General features: G+C 40.2%; 1 long non-coding RNA gene across 5 annotated transcripts; it reads right to left on the reverse strand.

Annotated features, from left to right (window-relative positions):
• Positions 1–408: 408 nt before the first annotated feature.
• LOC115946648 (uncharacterized) lies at positions 409–14977 on the reverse strand. 5 transcript variants are annotated; one of them, XR_004080700.2, is made up of 6 exons: positions 5095–6376; positions 4918–5013; positions 4554–4687; positions 2795–2960; positions 1490–1630; positions 409–1256 (listed from the first exon to the last, which is right to left on the reverse strand). It is a non-coding gene; the product is annotated as an uncharacterized lncRNA (long non-coding RNA). The 5 variants fall into 5 exon arrangements; XR_004080699.2 differs by lacking the exon at positions 2795–2960 and adding an exon at positions 14924–14977 and having other exon boundaries at positions 410–1256; positions 5095–5230; XR_004080698.2 differs by lacking the exon at positions 2795–2960 and adding an exon at positions 14348–14552 and having other exon boundaries at positions 410–1256; positions 5095–5230.
• Positions 14978–21309: the final 6332 nt, after the last annotated feature.

Below are 21309 nucleotides of genomic sequence, written 5' to 3' on the forward strand. Positions count from 1 at the left end.
CAATAATGCAACCACTATCATACCTGCTCTTCCATGGTACCTTCTCTGTGGGGTTTGGAGTACCAGCAAAGTAGTGTCCTGACTGGGCACTCTCCCAGAAGCAGATTGCAAAGATCAACAAATTCCTTCACTTTAGGGTCTTAATCTATGGCATACAAAGCTCTTTCCTCAACCTCTCAACTTTAAGTACTTCTGTTGTCTTTTATACCCACAGTATGGGCCAGCTAGAGACAATACTTGCAGATACTGCTGCTAGCAAGGTTAGACAGCAAGTAGAAGAAAACATCCATGTTTTATTTTATGAGAAACATCCCAGATTTCCAGTTGGACTTTGGTTCCCTTATAGCATGTGCTGGCAATGTTAAAGGCCACACCAGTAGTATAGATAATGTATTGTGCTATAAAGGAGCCTGGAATCTGGTTCCCTGAAACAATTTTATCTGGCTGAAATGCTGTGGGACAGCAATAGATTGCAACAACCAAAAGGGCAAAGGAGAGATGTAAGGCTAATGCTATAACTCTATACTGCAGGTCCAGAAATACTGCTTGGTTGTAAAATTTCACCATCTATATCCCTGATGAAATGTGGGCAAGTCTATATGAAATGCTACCTGACCTTTACAAAGAGCAAAAAGGAAGTGTTACTTCACTATTCCAAAAAGTTAAAGACAAATCAGAACAGGACCACTACAAGCACTACTGCGTCTTTATTGTGAACTGTATCAGTACATACTGGAGTACTGATTTTACAAAATCCATTTAACTTTCTATTTAGATTTGTATGTTCTACACAGTGTATTTAAAGTCCACCTTAAAAATAGTGAGCTTTACCAATTTATCATCATTACTCCTACTGGAAGGCTGTTGAAGAACTTTATTGCTCTTAGTATTAAGAGTTCTTTAAATTTTCAGCCCAAATCAATATGCTTTCTAAACCAAAAACAAACCCCAAAAATGTAAGTCTGAATTCTCCTTTGTTGCGAATTAAACTAATTTCATTTTGCCATTTCCCTTAGCAGAACTGACAATTACACAGCAACAGTTTTATCGATCCTTTCTTTATAACCTTTATAGTCCTTTTTGTGTTAGAAGACATACATCTCACTTGAATTTTCTTGCTTATAGACCAAAGACAGACAGTTGTTTCAACCTCTATTTTAGGTCCTATTTTCTGAACCTCTTCTTTCTGCTGTTCTCTCTTACAGTCTCCTCAGAGCACAGTCACCTAAGCCAGCACTCACCTCCTGTAGAAGTCCCTGTAAGAAGGAGTAGAGCATGGTAATAATCTCCTATGCGTTCTGTATGATATTTTTGTTACTATACCCCAGAATACCATTTCCAGGTTTTGGCATCCCATTGCTGGCTCATGCTTCACCTGTAAATTTCTATAACACCTAATTTTCTGCCATGCTGTTTCTCTGCCAGACATTCCCCAACTAATACTTCCATGTTTCATTTTCCTTCTCTTAGCATAGCACTCCATACTCACCTTTCCTGCAGTATTTATATTGGAGATGACATCCATATGCATATCATATCAGTCAGCCTGACTCCTTTATTACAGAAGAAATACGTGATAGCTCTTCTAGGAAACACTGCTTACAGGTGTGTTGGTAATTAGTTACACCTGCTAGGGGAAAAAGAGACAGATAGGGCTGCATCTGGTGGGAAAACATGGATCAACCGTTACACAATTAAATCATAGTGTGGATTCAGCACCCCCTCAGAGCTATGTTATGCCTGTAGAGATCATTACTTAGAAGTGAACATACAGGTCTTCTGGAGAACATCACAGAAAGAAGGCAAACTGCACAGTGGATTTATGACAATAACAAGTGTGTGCATTTGAGCTGCACCCCATGAAACCGATGGATTGCAGCAGAACAGCAGGGATGTAGGAGTCATTTGCTAGTGAAAAATGTGCAGTGCTGGTTTAAACCTTTCAAAGTACAAAAGGGAACAAGAATTCAAGCTCAGGCATATGCCATAAAACCCCATATGCCAGGGGTTTTTTATATTCTTCCTAAGAAATACAGTGTGTGTGGGGGAGGGGGCAGGAGGAGAGTTGAGGTGTTGGAGTGGGAAGAACATCTCATTTAGGCATAGATGCTTTATTGGTCATCATGGTCTAAAAAACTTTATTTAGAAGGAATAGAAATACCTAGGGTAGCAAAATAAGGACTATTGGAGTAATGGCCCTTGTGCATTACTACTATTGGTTTGAGAATTGAAGAGTAAGTTATTTGGTAAGACAACATAAAATGGAAATGGAAAACTAAAATGAAAATTTTCTGTTCTCAACCATAGTTCCCATGTTAGTGCACATACCAGAAATTATTTCCCATGAATGACAAAACAAGTGGATTTGTCCCTGATTATGCATAATTATTATGTTGCATAGTTCATATACCTGATACACTGGAACATATACTGGGTTTTCCGATTCTTCAGTGACACTGATAGCTATGTATATGTGTACATACTTATGTACACATATATAGATGTCTAAAACAGACATAGCACTGCACTTAAAATTTTTTTGCACTTGTAAAGTTTGGGTAAAACCAGCAGTTTCAAATGCCATACCAAACATATACATTTTTAACTTAAAAATTCCTATGAAGTTCCTTTACCCAAAACTGTTTTCATTATAATTTTTCTGTGAACTTCTGTTCACTTTCTACTGATTCTTGAAGTTAGTATTCAGCTTGAAATACAAAGCATTACCAATGAAATACAAAGCGTGGGTCTCACTGAGATCTTGCATGAGCTCTGGGCCAGTGAAAACACATACTTGAATATTCATGTCCTTGGGGGCTGCGTGTGCCTTGTGCTATTGAATAGCATCCACAAGTACTTGATTTGTTTCTCTCTTTACAGCCGTGACAGGTTGCAGACACTTGGTCATTGAAACTTCCCTCCAACTCACTGCTCCTTGTCAGAGGATCACTGATTAACACCTTAGAGAAAAGATTTATCCTCAAAACTTTGCTTTTCACGACACTGCATCTCAACCCCTTTCTCAAGGCTTAGCAAGAAACATTCCAGACCAGAGACTCTCGAATAAATTCAGATTTGTGTACAATGACAAAAAAAACATATTCTCATTGTGATTTGATTTCTGCTGCTAAGAGCAAGTGCTGGTGAAGCTGAGAAGAATTTGGCTTGTTGATTGTCTGTATGAAATGAGTTTAAAGATAGGCATTCCAAATATAGCAGCTTATGAAACTGGGCATCACCAGACTATCACTGTCTCTAAACAAAATACTTGATGACATCCATTAGATTGCCCTGGTGGCAGCCTAATGGTGTAGCTAATCAGTTTTACTGGTATAGTTTAATGGTAACAGAGGGTTGTGATGGCAGTCTAAGGTGGCCTTAGACTGCTTTGGTGAATGGTATGGCCTCAATGCATACTGCATCCAGCTGTAAAAGCAACTGTGGGTATAGTGAATAATCAGTATACCTTGTTCCTGTGAAAGTCACGCAGGATCTCTCTTAAACCAGGTATTCTTTGAAGGGGAAAATGCAGGTTGATTGTAGCCAAATGTAAATACCCATTAAAACACTGAAGACAAAGTTACAGAGAACAAATAAAACCAAAGACAATCCTTTTCTAAAACATAGAGTTACTAAAATACATTTCTGTATCTCATGGATCTCTGACACTTGAGAAACTGAAAGAACAACCCAAAATCTTCTACCATTAATGTTATCTTTAAGTATTAACTTTCTTCAGCTCACCTGGGTAGTCTTACTCTCAAAAAAATGCTGCTAGGAATCTTTGTGCACTCTCTATCCATTTATTCAGCCCTGAATGGTTTACTTTCCCAGGTTTTGTCATATTCCTTAATGATCACACTTCTTCACTAACTGCTCATTCTATAAGTGCCATATTACTGTCTGCCTGTATATAAAAAATACTGTAGTATTTTTTCCTCTGTGCCACCAATCAAGAGATGCCAGGCTCAAATTACACATGCTGAACTACTCTTTGCATTGCCACACTATTTAAGTGTGGCTGGATAAAATGATTTTGAGTAGGACTCATTTTCAACATGCATTATATTCCACAATGAAAACTCCTTTTGTAGAGGGCCAATATGCAGATGATATTGAATCAGTTGCAGCAGCTATTAAGTCAGATGACTTTCACTCTGGTCCTAGATCCTCTTCTATGCTCTCTATCAAATCCAGTGCTCTTCTGTGCCCTTTTCATACAAGAAGGACAAAGCCAGCATCATTCTTATAGCTTACAACTGGGCATGATACTTTTGGCTGACAGACTTGCTACAGTAATTTAGTATTTGCTGTAGTAAATAGAGACTCATACAGCCTCTGATCCAGCCCTCATACAAGGACATAAACTGACACTATCATGATTGAGTACTTCATCCACAACTTAAATCACTGCACCTGGGAATCAGGACTGCTCCCTGCAAATTAAAAAATCACAAGCAAAATGCTCGATCAACTGGAAAGACATTAGTTACTTGTAGGCAAAATAACTTGCTTACTATATTGATAAGACAATCTTTCAGAAGTGATCTCACCTCTTTCAAACTACAGCCTGGTTATCTTGCCCCAGAGCCCGAAACAGATGACACAGATACTCTCTCTGTATTGTGTGCTGCCTGGAGCATGTATTTCACCAGACTTCAAAGTTCAGGGGCATCTTCTCTTTTATCTAGAAGAGTGTCAATATGAAAAACTGGCAAGTCAGACATACGATCCAGGACAGTGACCTTTGAAAGAAATATACTTTCAACTTTGCCATCAGTCACACCGCCAGCTCAGAGGAGCAATAATGCTGTGTCTGGCTGATGCGCCAACTCTTCATTATTTTTACCACCATGAAGACAACAATAGTTCATGCAGATGTAAACTGGCATGTGAACATGAAAGGAGATTACTTACCTTAAAGCTGCTGTGGTTCTAGATGTCATCAATGTGGAGTTGAGAGCAGTTTTGCCCTCTGTGCTCACGTTCTTGCTTGCTCCATTAGCTTCAGATCTGAATTATGAAGGAAAATTATGGATCTGTTACCTTTACCTGAAAGTATGAAGAGCTGTAGAGAATGCAGCCAGCACTTACCAGGTTAAAGTCCCCTCTGCCATGCATAGGAGATGCACGTACATTTATAGTAGGGTCACCCTGGACCCTGATGCCTGCTAGATCAATGCTGTCTTTTTCCAGGGGAAGAGCAAATTTCCACAGCTGAGTAGAGAGTCTGTAAGGGCAGAACAAACTGTGAAAGGAAGAAAACACTGCCAAAAGGGTAAAGGATGGGGAGATAGGCTTTTACAGTTTGATGGATGATTTGTTTCATCTGGCCCCACATACTGCTGGTGTTCTCACCATCTAAAATTTAAACTGAAAGCTCTTTGTTGATAACCCTTTTCAACACTAGTAATAAAGTTTATAAAATCCTAATCTTTCAGTCAATCTTCCTCACTCCCCATTATTTCTGCTCCCTGAAGGGCAAAGAGTGAGTCTGTGACCTTTTTTTCACTTACTCTTTGGGGCCTGTGAACTTTACCTCTGTTTCTTTCTCTAAGCTGACATGAAGTAGTCATATGATCCTTGTGTGCATCTGCTTTTTCCAGTTGTTCCAGGTATGGTGAAAAAGATTCACAAGAAGGACCATACAGATGTACTTGTGGCTTGCTAAAAGGAAATCTGCAAATCACCATTCCACCTTCTTTTTAAATTTGCTGATTTTAATAAGAATTAATTATCCTGCCTCACTAGTGCAGTGGGAAACTGATGGTCTAGTTTCTCTGAGTAGATCACCAAACTACACCAAATCTTATCTAAGTCATTAGGTATCCATGTAATCATGGTTACCGTCTGTACCATGGAAGCATGCAGAGAATAGGATCAGTGAATTTTGAGGCTGCCATGGAAGAAACTGGAACTCAACTGTTGTGTAAATATTCAAGTCTAGCCCTACAGTAAATGAAAAAGTTAGGAAGTATCATCCTCTTCTAGCTGTCTCCAAATGTGCTGGACTCAGCTGGCATTAATTTTTTCTTAATATTGTGTGTTATTGTCAGTTAGACAGCAAACAATAAATACATTTTTCTTCGTTAACAAGGTTGCCAGCACAACATAAGGGCTCATTTTTTAAAGCTGAGATTTCTCTATTTGTCTCCAAAATGTGTTTCTCAGTTCTGGAGGACAGAACCATAATTCTGCAATCCTTTTATATTTTGTCATTTCAGGAGTTGCTGGCGCATCTTGTATTTATGGACATCCCACAGGGAATGAACTACCCCATTATATTCCTTTTTATTACTATTTTTTAACCTTTACATTTTAGCCATTACATTCCATTGTGCTTCACTTTCCCTCTGTACCAAATGTCAGGGTCTGGTTTTTGGCAGACAAGTGACTTACTAGACCACAGTTCCCTCTTCTTGCTCCCTCCTTTCACTCCAGCCCTGATGGGTACCAAGCTGCCTTCCAAAATTTGCTCTGCTTTGCAGTTACATGTAGATCACTTGCTGGAAGTCTCTAATCATAGCAGCCACAAGAAAGAAGCTTTTGAAAAATATTAATGTTATATTTGTTCATAAGCCTGTTCTATGTGAGAACAACGTTCTTCAGTTAAGAACTTTTGTTTAAGCTGTGAAATAAATACTTCAGCATTGAATTAAGGTTGTTCAACCTCCTGCTTCTCCCCTCTTCCTTTTATATCATGCCTGTGGGAAATAATTCCTTGTGCTCAAAATGGTACAATTGTAGGCTATGATGACAAATTATCTTTCTTTTAGGAACATACCTCATTTGGTACATGGCCAGATAGAGCTGAATGACAGAGCAGCCATTCAAGAGACTGCTATTTTCTCGCTTAGCATAAAGCTCCAAAGGTCTGTTAACATCACCAGCCAAAACCCAGTAAGAGGACCATTATAAATTTTCCCAAGGGTTATTGCTGGCAGTCATCCCTACAGTGTCCTGGTGAATCACCAGCATGTTTTGGCGCAGTTTAAGATTTTCAGGGCTGGTGTTTTGTCCCTACTTAATATTACACAATCCCATAGATTTCAAATGCAGCCATGAATGCTGTAGCGCTTTCACACATCAGTCTACTCAAACAAAGTGCTCAGAAAATTAAAAATACAAATTTGCAACTATCTGTGAAAAATTTGGCTTAAATGACTTAAATCACATCACGGGAATCTGTGGTATAAGTAAGATCAAGTTACTTGGTATCGTGTTTATCTCTTACAGATGACTGAAAAACAATAAACCTGAGATTAGTCAGACTCTCTCTCCATCCATCTGTTCGCCTGCCTTAACAATGTGTGAACCTGCTGGGCAGTTTCAGCCCAATTTCACAGAAGGTCAGTGATGTCAAAGATAATTAACACTCTTCTAACTGTGCACACTTGGGTAAAGGTAAGGACTCAGAATGGGGTCAGACACACTAGCCATTTGCTTGGGCAGAAGAGTTATAGAAGAAGAAGCAGGGAAAGGGGGTTTAAGAAGTGAAAGGCTGGAAATTATGGGAAAACAGTTTGTATTAGTTCTGTAGTTCATGAAAAGATTTATTTTTTTTTTCTATGGACTTGCATGCCTCCCAAGTTTTTAAGGTAGGATACCTCTTTTTTATAAATCTCCTTCACTAGACAACCCTAATTAACTCCCAGAGAAAGCTTAGGGGGAAAAATAATTGATTATCTCTTTAAAGACTGCACAAGAATGTATATATACCAGCAGAAGAGGTGTGGGTAGCAAATTAAACCTGTAAAAGGCTGCCTCAATCTTGCCATTTCCTACTTTATACATGTTTGATGCTTGAACCTTAGAAACCTTGCTTTTAACAAGGTATTTTTCAAATCTAATCTTTACATGTACACAGATGGGAGCGGCAGGACTAAAAGCACGTGCAAAGCATTTCTGACAGCAATGTCGTTCCTGCAACTGAGAGTTTGAAAGATGGAGCTTTTGACATTGCCTTATTAGTGAATTGCTAAATCTGGCATATTGAAAATTTACAGTTCAACTGTATTATTTGAAAGCAGGAAACAATTACTGAATTTGCTTTTAGATACGCTTGAGTGATAGATAGCAGGATGTGCAAAGTACAACAGCTTTTTCATGTTGGTGCAGCTGGGTCCCGAGTTATAAAACTTATTTATTTTATGAATTTCAAATAACACATTTAATGCCTTGTATCTTGAAAGAACTGAACAGACAAGGTTCAATTGATTTCAACAAACTGACTTACAGATAGCAAAAGGGCAACAATGTTCTATCTGAGCATTTTTTTCCCTAGTATTCTTCATTCTTACAGGAAAAATATTAGACTTTGAAATTTATCAGTTCAGGAACTAGATGATAATAGGCTGAAGAAAAAAACAACAACACAAGGTATCTCTAGTTATTCAGTGTTGTAATATATGAGCCTGGTGAGGAAGACACATCTGTAAGCAGGATGTCAGCCTCCAAGTTGCACATACAAAATACAGCCATAGGAAGGCAAGTGTTAATTACACATGCATCTGTGCTTGTCTTTCTATGTGTATGTATACCTGGTCATGTATGGAGATTAATTAGGAAAAAAGCCATTCTGAGAAAAAACAGAGATTTCTAAGGTCTTAGATTGACATTCAAGGCAAATACAGACAGTTCCAGGCTCTCGCAGACTGTGATGCGCTGGGCTCCCAGGGTCCAGGTCACTGTGATGAATTTGGCATATGTTAATGTAGGTCTGGAAGCCCAACGTAGAAATTTGCATCTGTGCATGACCAGGGCAGGAATTAAAAAGTACCAAGAGGATGATACAGAGAAAAGAAGGAATAAAATAGTGGTGCAAAAAGCATAGATCAGATGGAGCTTTTGCAAAGTCAAACATCAAAAACATCCTGGAGGTGCTTTACTAACTACATGGGTTAATTTGTTACTCCTTTTTGAGTCTTAACTTGTGGCTGAGGGGTTTGAGTCAGTATGACAACAGAGAGAATGAAAACATCATTCAGTGGCAATAAAATCAGGAGTGCCTGAGAGGTTTTGTCTCTCTCATGATGCTCAGAAAGGGTAGACCCAGGAATTTGTGCTCTAAATCTCCCACCACCTTTGGCCTTGCCTCCCACAACCACCAACCCGATTCAGAAGCACTTTCTCTTGAGACATAAGGTTTTGCTGCTCTGCTTTCCCACTAGCAGGAACCAATACAATACAAGAAGGAATAATACAAGAATTGCAGACAATGTTTCCAGATTTTCCTAAAAAGAGGAAAATGCAGAGGGAATAACTGACAAAGAAAAGGAGAAGCTGTGAATGGAATTGACACTTCAAGGTATTCACATAAGTGTTTTTACAGTTTTTAACCCTCTCTGAAACTCCAGATGGGGTTTTGAAAGCAACAGAGTTGGCTGCCCACGGCCAGGTCAGTACTTAATCATTTCTAACAAGGTGGCATCTCTCAACCAAGCAGAAATCGACTTCTCTTCCACAGACACTAACAGCCAAGCAAAATCCACAGGAGTTCCTTACAGTTCATAAATACAGTCAAGCTACAAACCCATGATTTAAAGGCCTTTAAAGTCACTGATTATTCAGGCATGTACTGTGATAAACTACCACACGATTTAATTATCTTCCACAGTATCAATTTAGCATGATCCCTTGAGACATGCCACTGAACTCTATCTTTACACTGGGAAAATGGTTCAGTTACATCCTCTTCAGCCCTTCGGATACAGAGGAAAGGCACATTCACTGGTCACGTGCCCCACTCAAGTACCAGGCACCAGTATTCATTTTTGACAACTTGTCCTTGCCACTGTTTTTTTTTGTGTCTGTGCCAGTCACGAGATCTGGGCGCTATCAAAGAGCAGAAAACAAGGTGGCGGAGAATGGAGGAAGCCCCCTGGGCATGTGCAGGGGCCAGGCTGGCTTCACTCCCAGCAGGACACTTGCCCTGCCTGCTCTTTGCCTTCTTCTCTGCCACACTTTCCTTTCCCTGCTCAGAAAGCAGTTTCCAAAGGGAGAATGCTTCTACCTCATTGCCTTACATAACCCACTGGCAGTTATGCAAAGAGGCTAGGAAACAGTCAGAGATAGTTCCACTTAAGGAAAACTTTGCTCCCACACATCTCACAGGGACTCAGGTCCTCTTGTTTGATGCCGCAGTAAAGTCTTATAGCTGGTATGCAACAGCCTCTGTAAATATTGTGATGACAGAAGCTCACAGAACCTTGTGTGAGACTGTAAGAATAGCATATGGTTTCATCGCAAAATAAAGCAAAGCCAACCAAAAAAAAAAAAAAAGACTAAACCCCATGCTATCCCTTAGTTCACAACAGATCAAGGGAAAAACATAAGGTGAACATACTCGACAGCAGAATGCTTGGGATTATGAATCCAGAACAGCAAAAGAGAAACAGCAAACTTTTTCTGTTGTGGAGATGTTTATAAAGGAACCCTACATCTGAGCAGGCCAAACTTTGCAACAGCTTGGTTCCAAACCTAGTGTTGCGGCTCAGAGTTATCTGCTTATTGCAGAGTATGCTGCTTTGGCAGAAGCATTCTGTTTCTCTGATGTCCTCTCCACGCCCAAGGTTGTTCTTTAATCTTGCAGCACAGGTTAATTCCACCTGGCTGCAGGGTAATGCACCAGCAGCGCATGAGGTTTGGGCTGGGCACCCAGGTCCTGCAGACATGCTGGCTTTAGCTGTAAGTTGCATGGGCTTCTGCTGGGTTTTTAAGAAAACCTGATCCTCCTTATAAAGGGGCAAAGCCAACACTCACATACTGAAAATTCATTAAAAGCAACAAGGCCGGCAGGCACCCAACAGAAAGGTTTTTACCTTTCCAAAATTCAAACCCCAGATCCCTGGAAATAACTGAACTACACTCAAGGCAGCGACACTGAGCAAGCATCTAAGCAGCTCTGGGACTCAGGGAAGCAGATGGATACAAGGAGATGGGTGCATTAGGACTGCAAAGTCAGCACTGTCCTCTTCCCTTGTTTGGCTGAATTCCTGTGAAGGAAATTATTTTCCCAGTACAGTTTGGGAGTCAGTGGTTTTGTGGATAATCACTAAATGATTGTTATTAATATTACTAATATAATCTTTAAAGGCCCTCTCATCCAAGTTGTCTCATATCTTACATGGCTTTCAGAAAATTATTTAAGTTTGTTACACTCAATCAATATGAATTGCAGCTTGTTCAAGTGCATAAGGAATAGTGCAAGGAAAAAAATCATTTATGTGAAGGAAGCAGTCAATTACTCCAGTGATGTGTGCTGTTTTATAGGCTTTTCACTGCCAATCAGTGTCACAACTTTTCATCTCTTTTTCCGAACCAGTGCACATTATTTCATGCAGTTCAACTGGTTTTAGCCTGGCAGCACTCTGTAAATAAAGCTGCCCCTTGTCAAACAGTTAACTTCTTCCCCTTTGCACATCACCTCTGAATATCGCCGGAGAAACAACAAGCCACCAGCAGTGGTTACACTGGCACAGACAGGCACCAGAAGGCAATCTAACCATCTCCATTTCATGTCAGTGCAAAATGCAGCTGGAGAATAGAAAGTGTATTTGTAGCCCGGGAGCCATCTCAGAGCAGAGCAAGGTTCACGGTATCCTCCTCTGGTACCCTGGGCCAGGAGGCAAACTCATTACTTGTGCAAAGCTGAGTTATTTTGAAATGTCAGGACTGAAAAGGGATTTGGTAGTGTAGGGTTTTGTGGGGTTTTGTTTGTTTTTTAAGTAGTTAAGTACTTAAGTGAGGAGCAATCTGAAGAAGCAGCAGTCTCATCACTCCTGCACTGATTTTATCTGCATTGCCCTTTGAGCATTTTGCTGCAATTTTTTCCCCAGCTAGTGGTTTCAGGAAAGTTCCTGTTTAACTAATAGAAATATAACCATATAAGCTGTTGAAGACCCTTTCCTCTTACAGCTGGGTTCTTGAATCTCTGAATCAGCCCCTGTTGCACCAGAGCTCTTTATGCAGACTGCCACAGGCTCTGACAAAGGCTGTGCTGAAAACAGGAGATTGTTGTGTCCCTCCAGACAGAAAAATAAAAACCACATTCAACCAGGACCTCCTCAAGAGGGTCTTGCTTGAGTGAAATAGTGCTGGAGACTCGTGAAAGCCTTGCAATGTCCTACCCAGCTGGGAAATGCATTCACTGCACAAGAGACAGCTTAGTTCATTCATGCTGTACAGCAACATTCACATTTTTCCAGCTCAGTGACTCTGATATGCAGACATGAGTAACGACAGAGAGAAGAAGAAAGATATTTCAGTTTTTTCCTCCAGGCTTTTAGCTCTAAGACGATATTACCCAGTGATTAGGTTACTGCTATCCAGAACCAGCTATTATTGTTGGATATGACCTTTTCCAGGTTTCCAGCATCGGGTAGTTGCTAAAATTCATTGTGCCTCTGTTCCCTCATCTATAAAATGGGGGTGAAAACCACTTTTAAATATGAGGACAGAACATGTTTAAAATGTTGGGATGTTTTCCAATCAATAACTCTGTGGAAAGGCAAACTATTTCTATCTACAAGCTGCCACTATCTTGTGAGTAGATCTGTAGTCTCTTCAAATACATGGCAGAACTTTGTTGTGAATGGGTAAACAGTTTTTTTTTGTCCACCAGGAAATCTAGTACCAACAATTATATTCAGCTGCTTGGATCCAACTAAACCATCAAAAAGTACTCTTGTCCTGCACATCCACATATGGAGTTACTCAACAACACCTTTTTTCCCCAAAAAAAAACTCCACATAGAAGCATGCCCTTCAGGTTCACATCTTTCACTAAAATCAATCAACAATATAGGATCAAGCCCTAGTAAAAAGCTTTAGATGCACTTTGTAGATTGATTTGCTCAGCCAAACTGTTACTTAATTTAATATAAAGAAATGCCCTGTCCCATCTCAATTCACACAGCTCCAGGGGGATGTCATGAAACCTCCCATCTTCCATCCTTGGAAGAAAAATAGAAAAGATAATTCACTTCATTGCTTTCTCATTCAAAACCAGCTTCTGTCTCAGACTCAGATTTTCCCCCAGCTCTACAGAGAGAATCAATTGGAGCACATGCTCACCTCAGACTGTGGATTACAAGTATCCCTGGAAAGAGAATAAGGACCTTGACAATACTTGAAAGAACTGTCCTTATAATCCAAATGCAACCCTGACCTGGAGCAATAAAATCAGAAGGTACATACATCTGCTGAACTCCATCACATATTAATTTTTCTCATGGTATTTTATTATTTATGATGGTTGATGTGAATAAAAAATAAAATTGCACCAAGCATGGAGAAAATTAATCATTATTTTTATAGACTCTGGGAATGCAGGAATGACAGTGCTACTGCTAAAAGAAGATTATCACCACTTACATGTACCTTGCAAAAGCAGATGAACAAACAAGTGCCCCTTCACACATAACACCTAAACATTTCACCCAAACACCTTTTTTCTCAAGAGTTTCCTTACAAACAGTACAAAGCATTGAGAATTGCCTTTACTTCTCCTTATGATATGTAAAACTTTGTCTGGCTGCCCAGAGTGAGATGAAACCGGTCACACTGGTGATTTCTGCATATATTTCACTTAGTTTTATTCCAAAAGCAAAGAAAAGAGGTGAAAATTGCAAGCATCATTAGAGAAACCAAATGTTTCCTTAGTTTGCAGCCTACTTAAGACATGCCTGCTGAGCTTTTAGACTATAGCACCATGTTAAATGACACTCAGCATGCTTATTTGACCAGTTGTTTAAATAGAGGAAGGATGCAGGAGGATTTTCTGATGAAGTGTAGCAGGTACACCAGAATCCTAGTATGTAGTGATATGGTAGGAATTCTTATAGGATAATTTTAAAGTGTAATTGGCAGAGGCATTACCTGACCTGGTCAGCAAGGGAAGCAATGTATTCAGTTGTAAGCTAAACTAATACATGCACAGGGAATTCATGAGGTATGTCTTTAAGAAATACAAAGCTAATTCACTTATCACAAAAAAAAAGAAAGATGAACACTGTTTTGGAAACTGAGATTTAGATGCTCTTGCTCACATGCATCATTTGCCTGTGAGCTGTGTCACAACATTACTTAATACCATTGCTTCATAATATTGCTCAATTCTGGCAAACATGCAGCAATTACTAAGCTTTATAGGTGAATATTTGCAATTAAAAAAACCCAATAGATAACCTTTTCTATTCCAGCCTACTTCTTTGATGCCATGATCTCTTTACTGTTTTATCAGCAGCAAAAGGAAATTAAAGTGCCTGGCAAAGCTTAACTTGCACAGCAGAACACTTGTAAGGCTGCAGGCATTAGTCTTGTATGAAAAAGCTTGTGCTGGCCTTACCTGGGGGAGGTCAGCTCTCACAGGGACTGGGTGGCAGCAGCTCCAGCGCTTACTAAATGCATTAGTTTGCAGTTCCTAGGACTTCTCCACAAAACAAATTAGTAACCCCACATATAAGCAGCTAGCAAACACCAGAAGCTGATATATTCAAGGCTTCCTAGCCCCTTTGCTCAGGAGCACAGGGCCCAGAAAAGCAGGCTTTGACTGCCTGCATCAGAAAGTCTCCTTAATGTTTTCAGGAATGGCTTGAAACTTTAATGAAACTTTAATGGCAAGCCCTTATAAGAGAACCAAACAAAGCCTCCCAACAACAACTCCAAAAAAAGATACTCCAAAAAAGGATGCTGAATGTATGTAACAGCACCGCAAGATTTCTGCAGCATTACTCAGCTCTGCCTTACCCTATAGCATCCAGAACATGTCTGGTTTTATCTGTTATTTTTCTACAGCTTGTCTCTTGGCTTCCTCAGCCATCACAGCCCTATGTTTATGCAGCTGCCTCTGAAGCTGTAAGTCAGCAGCAGTGATTGTTGCACAAACAAATGGAACATGTGGATCTTGCCAAATATCACTTACCCCAGTTTTCCTCCTCCTCCTTAAGCAGTTTATGTTTTGGCAATAACAGACTTCTGAAAAATAAAAAGAAAATGCTTTTTGCTGTGTTTCATGTATAATGCGTATCTGTTTTGGCAGGAAAAAAAAGTTTTGAATAGCTTTAGGATTGAAGAAAACACAAATAAGAAAAGTTTCTGTGCAAGGCATCGGAATTCACTGGCACATCAAGACCAGTGCTAAGGATGCTGTGCATGTTACATACCACTGAGCCAGCAAGCCTCCTCTGCTCCCAGCTCTGACCCCTCAGCTTTGGCTGGAGAAACACATCCTGCCAGGTCAGGCTTATTAGCACAGTCTAACATGTTGGGGCCAGACTCAGCAGTTGCTCTTGCTTTCCTCCCTCCTTCAATCATACCCCAACATGCTCATGTTATCAGAATGGCAAAATATCTTTTCATGCCTTAAGGATGTGTTTTAAAACATGTTTTTCAGCAGCATTTTGATGATCAATTGACTTCCAGCATGAGGGATGTAGCAGACTAACTTCCAACATCTGCTTTCTTGATTTTTTTTCTTAGTTACATCAGTTGTGATAAAGAAACTCATGCCATTGTTTGCTTCCACATGTGGAAAATAGCCCTTGGATGCTGCATAAATGCAGGGCAACAGAAAATGCCACACTGAGTATAGGACACATATGAAGATACATATATTCTGATATGAAGTTATCAAAGGTCTCCAAAGCTACAGACGTTGCTCAACATCCTGATTACTAGAAACTTCAAAGGAGTCTTCACAGTACTTCATTCCTTCATTGCTCTTAAGTGAAAATACAGATTGGGGTAGATAGAGTTACACCAAGTTCAATAACAGAAGAGGTGTGTTATTGAACACAAGAAACAACCAGGTATCCATTTAATGGTATCAAACCATAGACTCCACAGAGTAATTTAGGCTGGGAATGACCAGCTGAAGTCAGGTTGCACAAGGCCAGGTGCTCTAATTGCATGCACCCCTGGGCATCCACACCCATGTGGGATCACCCTCAGGGTAAAATTCTTCTTTATATCTGATTACAATTTCCCTTGTTGTAACTTGTCTGCTGCCTCTCCTATAACTGTGCACCTTTGAGAGATATCTGACATTGTCTTCTCTATGTCCTTATGTTAGGCATGCACATACAGCAAGATTTCCCCATTGCTTTCTGTTCCATAGACTAAACATAAATAAAACCTATTTTCCAGGTAAACCCATTCAGCAGTTTATAGCACTGAAGGAATTAACTCTTTCACTGCTCTGCTCCCCTCTCCAGAACACAAAAAGTGTCAAGACAAGACTATTTGCAGACGCTGAGCATAAAGAACCAGCATGTTAGGAGAAACAAGGATCATAAGAAACCATAAGCACCTCAGTTCACCCCTCCTTTTAGCAAATGACTATGTGCTTTGCCAGTTACCAATGTGCCAACTAAGGATAAAGATAAATCTGAGCCCATTAAAACAAAACTACCATAGCAGGAAGCAGCCTTCCTGCAATCCCACTCCATTATTACAGCCTCATTGAGCCACATAATCTGCTAAAGTTTGGTTAGGGTCAGTGTGTGGGTAGAAAAAAACTGAAGGAGCAAGCAACAGTACCTGCTGTGGGAAGAACTGTCAGTTCACCAGCACTTTGTCTCACATAATGCAGTATTGAAACACCACTGTCACACCATGCTTACAAAGTACTGTGGTGCTGGCAGGAATGTGAACATTGAGGTCTTACTCAAATGCAGCAGGTTGAAACTGCTCGGCCTTTCCTCGACAGCAAAAAGGTTTGATGGCGGCTGACACCTTGTTCTAAGGAAGCATTCAGGTGCTGTTTCAGAGGCAAGGGTTTGGGTGCTGCCCCCTGCCAGCTTCAGCACTTCCCACATACCTCTTCTCTATGCTATGCACCCTGAAACAAAAGATCCCTCCCACGAAGGGATGCCTCAAACCTCAGACTTCCACATTTTGGGCTCCAGGTGCAGCAATGGAAACTCTTGGAGAAGGGGAAGCCCTGGATCTGGGGCCTCTGTCAGTACCAGTATCTCCTGTAGGTTGACAAGGGTCTGAGGGAGGACTGGTGATATTCACAGGTTAGCAAACTGTCGTGGTTTAAACCAAATCCGTACAGTTTGTTCACTCACTCCCCCCACCCTTTGCTCCCCCAACTCCCAGAGAGTTAGGAAGGAGAATTCAAAGAATGTAGCCCCCACGGGGGCAGTCATTTTTCTCCTTTTTGGCAGCTGGTGCAGTGCTGTGTTTTGACTTTCGGGCTGGGAACGGTTGCTGATAGCAAGTATGTTTTGAGTTACTGCTCAAATGTTTGGTTTTGTTCAAGGCCTTTTTCTGAGCCTCATGCTCTGCCAGGGAGGAGGGGAGGCCAGGAGGAAGGAGAGACAGGACACCTGACCCAGGCTAGCCAAAGAGGTATTCCATACCATAGCACGTCATACCCAGGAGGTAACTGGGAGAGACCCGGAAGGGGCTGGAGCTCTGGGGGGATGGAGGAGGTATCGGTCGGTGGTCGGTCAGGCAGGGTGGGGTGAGATATGGGTCGGTGGCTGATGAGGTGTTGTATTCTCTTCACTTGTTATTGGCTTTATCATTATTATTTGTAGTAGTAGTAGCAGTAGTGATTTCTGTTATACCTTAGCTATTAAACTGTTCTTATCTCAACCCATGGGGGCTACATTCTTTGGATTCTCCTTCCTAACTCTCTGGGAGTTGGGGGAGCAAGGGGGGCGGGGGGGGGGGAGTGAGTGCACAAGCTGTGCGGATTGGTTTAAACCATTACAACTCCTTTGTGCATGGCCACCCCACAGGTACTGCAAAGAGGCTGTAGGGGTGGGGTGAAGAAGAGACTTAAAAAAACCCTCCTTCACAACAGATTATGATCCAGGAGAGAGCCAGCTTTTCCTCAGACCCCACTCTGAATTTGCAAGCTGCTGTCAAGCAAGTGTCATGCTGGAAACAGGCGTTCAGATGAGCATGGATCAGGCTATCACATGTATGAAATAGGGCAAACACATTTAATTTTTCCTGCTAGCAATCTTTCCAATAATGAAAAAGCAAAGCAATACAACAGTAGGGAATCTCTCTAATTAAGGTCTCCCAGATTGCCTGAGGGATTAAGCAGGAAGAGCTGTCACCAAGCTATGAGGAGGCTGTCAGATGTCAAGACAGACCTTCCAATGTTGGGCAGCAGGTTCAGTGGGGGTCAGTAGAAGCCCACTCTCTGAAAGGTATCTGTACAAGAAAATTCATTAGCAATGAAGATCAATGAGAGTGCTACTCTTTGAAGAACTAGAGGTTCATGTAAGACTTAGTGAAAATGATTTCACCTGATTAAAAAGTATATTACTACTGCATTTTCCTTTTAGATGCTTCCACTTAATTACACTGCCAGTATCCACAGTCAGAATAATACCCTGTGTCTCTCTGTAGTTGGATCCTTTTCCATCTAAGGCCAAATGAGACTTCAGCCTTTAAATGCACCTGGAATGGTAAGAAGCAGTGGTAGGCAGCAGCAGCTTCCCAGAGGTACTGAAAGGATTTGTGAAGAAATTCCTTCACTTTGAATTCAGACAAGCTGATGAGACCTGAATTAGCATTATTTTAAAGAGTACCATCCTCATCACATCCTTAGGAACTAATTTTTCTGTAATCACTTTCAAGTTCCAAATTAGAATATTCCTATATTCAATTTATGCAGGTAATTTTCTATAATATTAGTAGACACAATGCAAGTCTAGCACATGCATTTTCAATTTTCATAAAAAGAAACCCCAAACCTAAATTTTCTAATGCAGCTCAAAAATTCTGGCATTTCCTGAACTTCCTTTGACTTCCTACTGTTAACTTGAGCCAGAAAGTCCAGTACAATGTGTCCTGTGCTGCTGGAGAGTAATTATTTCACTTGTGCTAACCCATAAGGGGGTCAGACTTCATTAATTCTAATCTATTTTAAACAGATGTTAAAGGAAATTAATTTTCAAGTTTAATTAAAACAGGTTTTAAATATAGATTAGCAATATCTAAGAAACCATCAAAGAGGAGGTACTGCTCTTATTGAGCTTACACCCATGGGACTTCAATAGACAGAGAATCAGACCCTTTAATTTCTTCTTTAGTTAAACAGGTTCAGTCATACCTATGTCACTTAAAATTTACAACTGTATAAAACCAGTTAAAAACATTAAAATGCTTGCTCTCTCTCTTTTTTTTTTTTTGAAAGCAATGTATTTTTCTGACAATTATGGTGGAAATAAGAAAGTTGATCAGAAATAAGAGAAAACTGTTGTCAATGTAAGGAAGCCCACTTATTCAGGTACCACTTAGGAGTATCTACACTGGAGAGAAGATGGGCTTTTAAAAGCATTTGCTTTTGTAATGGGAAGATTCTGTAAATTGGAAAAACCATAGGTGGATGGAGGTTTCTGCATGACTCACCTGATTTGCCAGATCAACATGTGTTAGCAGTGTGTTACAGTGGCAGAACAGAAAGGAAAGTCTCTAGCTGAGTTATAATAGCACCAGATTTCTGCTGAAAAATCAACTGGGAAAACCACAAACAGTGCCCAGTCTGAGCATACAAGGCCCAGAATACACTGCTTTGACAGCATTTCTTTCACAGTTATGACACTGCATTTTCTTACCTGAAGCAGACAGTATCCTTGAACAAGGCAGTAGAATTGCTCTGGCAAATATCCTTACAAGTAGTGTAATAAAATGTCATTAAACAGAAGTTTTATAGCACTATTGAAAGTGTTATAAAGATGGATAAGCAAGAAGCTCAGTCCTGCTGATCCCATTGCACACTTGAGATCCCAAACAAGTGTCTAAATGTGACCTCTACGAGGCCTTGAAATTTGTGGCAGGTAAAGAAGTGTTTTATTAGGTATAGTCCAGTGTACATACTTGTAATCTTGAAACTGAAAGCCAGCAGTGGAAATGACAGGAATTATTAGCAAGGAACCACAAGAACAGAAACATACCATTTCCCAGCAGTATGAAGATACAAAAGGAAAACTGCCTGCAATAAGCTAGCCAAACCCAACTGTCTGATATGTCTGATATGTATCACTTCCTGTATGTTTTGGTTTTCCTTCAGTATTCCATATTTTTTGTGTTTATCTGCAAAACATGCTTCAATTAAAGGAACATTCACCTATATCCTATCTAAAGGACATACTAGTGAAAAACTCCTTTGATGTATTGTACTCTTAGGAGAATCTGCTTGCACCATGTTTTCTGAGCATGGTTAAGTCATTAGATTCTAAGTTATATTTCAATATGTCTTAGAGATTGAAGGAGGCAATGTAAGCATATATGTTAGTTCTGGTGGTTGATGCCAATCCTGGTGGCAGGACATATTCTTATGTCAATGCTTTCTAAGGAAATACAGGTGAATATACAGGAAAACAGCCGACCTATGGCCTTTTTCACATTCATGATTGACACTGAGCATTAAAAAATATATTGCACTGGTAGTGACATATCCAAATATTAATGGGGAAAATCAGATTTATCTATTAAACTCCTGATTACCAATAAAAGCTTGAAGCTACTCATCTAAGTAAGTGCTTCTTGTAACCAGTGGACTTGAGTCCTTTTCAACAGGAATGCAGTCATTTGAGCTGTCTACTGCTTTTTTAACATGAAAATAAAACTGGATTCATTGAAAACAAGAATAAATTCACATCCAGCATTTGCAAGATCTTGCTGGATGTGAATTATACTTGTTGCAAACAGGAAAGAATTCAGCTCAGGGGTAAAAAGCAGTTACCCAACATGTTTTTCCTGCTATACAAAGTGAAAAATACCATTATTACACTGCCCAAATATTTCTCATTTGAAGTGAGGATGCTTTGTAGTTCCAGGAAGACTTTTGCAGTGCTATTTTGAAGGATGTAATAAGTTACTCCGATGATGATTGGCAGCAGAGTTCAGAAGAAGTCCACCCACAGCAATTGACTGAAACCTAAGGTTTCAGTGATTTAGTTTTATTCCATTTTACCCTATGACAACAGAGAACAAGAGAAAAGCAAGAGGCTCAGCTGTCTGCCTCACTCATGCCGTCCTCATGCTCTAGCATACAGCTTCTAGGCTCTGATAAGAGAACCACTTGACTCTTCTGGAAGGTTAGTACTTCTGCATGCTGTTAACATACACAACACATACACAACACCCATATACTTCTTCAAGTAAACCTATTTTATGTCTATAAACCCTTAGGTAGGGCAGGAGCCTTCCTCCTAGTGCCAGAAGTCGCCAGCTTCCATCCTTCACCTCCTCCAGAGGTTGCACTTACCTTAATATTGAGGAAGCAAACTGCCTCTCTATTACAGATGGGCTTTGGGGCTTTCAAAGTTGCGGTATTTC

This window comes from Melopsittacus undulatus, chromosome 1, assembly GCF_012275295.1.
Source record: "Melopsittacus undulatus isolate bMelUnd1 chromosome 1, bMelUnd1.mat.Z, whole genome shotgun sequence".
NCBI classification, from domain to species: Eukaryota; Metazoa; Chordata; class Aves; order Psittaciformes; family Psittaculidae; genus Melopsittacus; species Melopsittacus undulatus.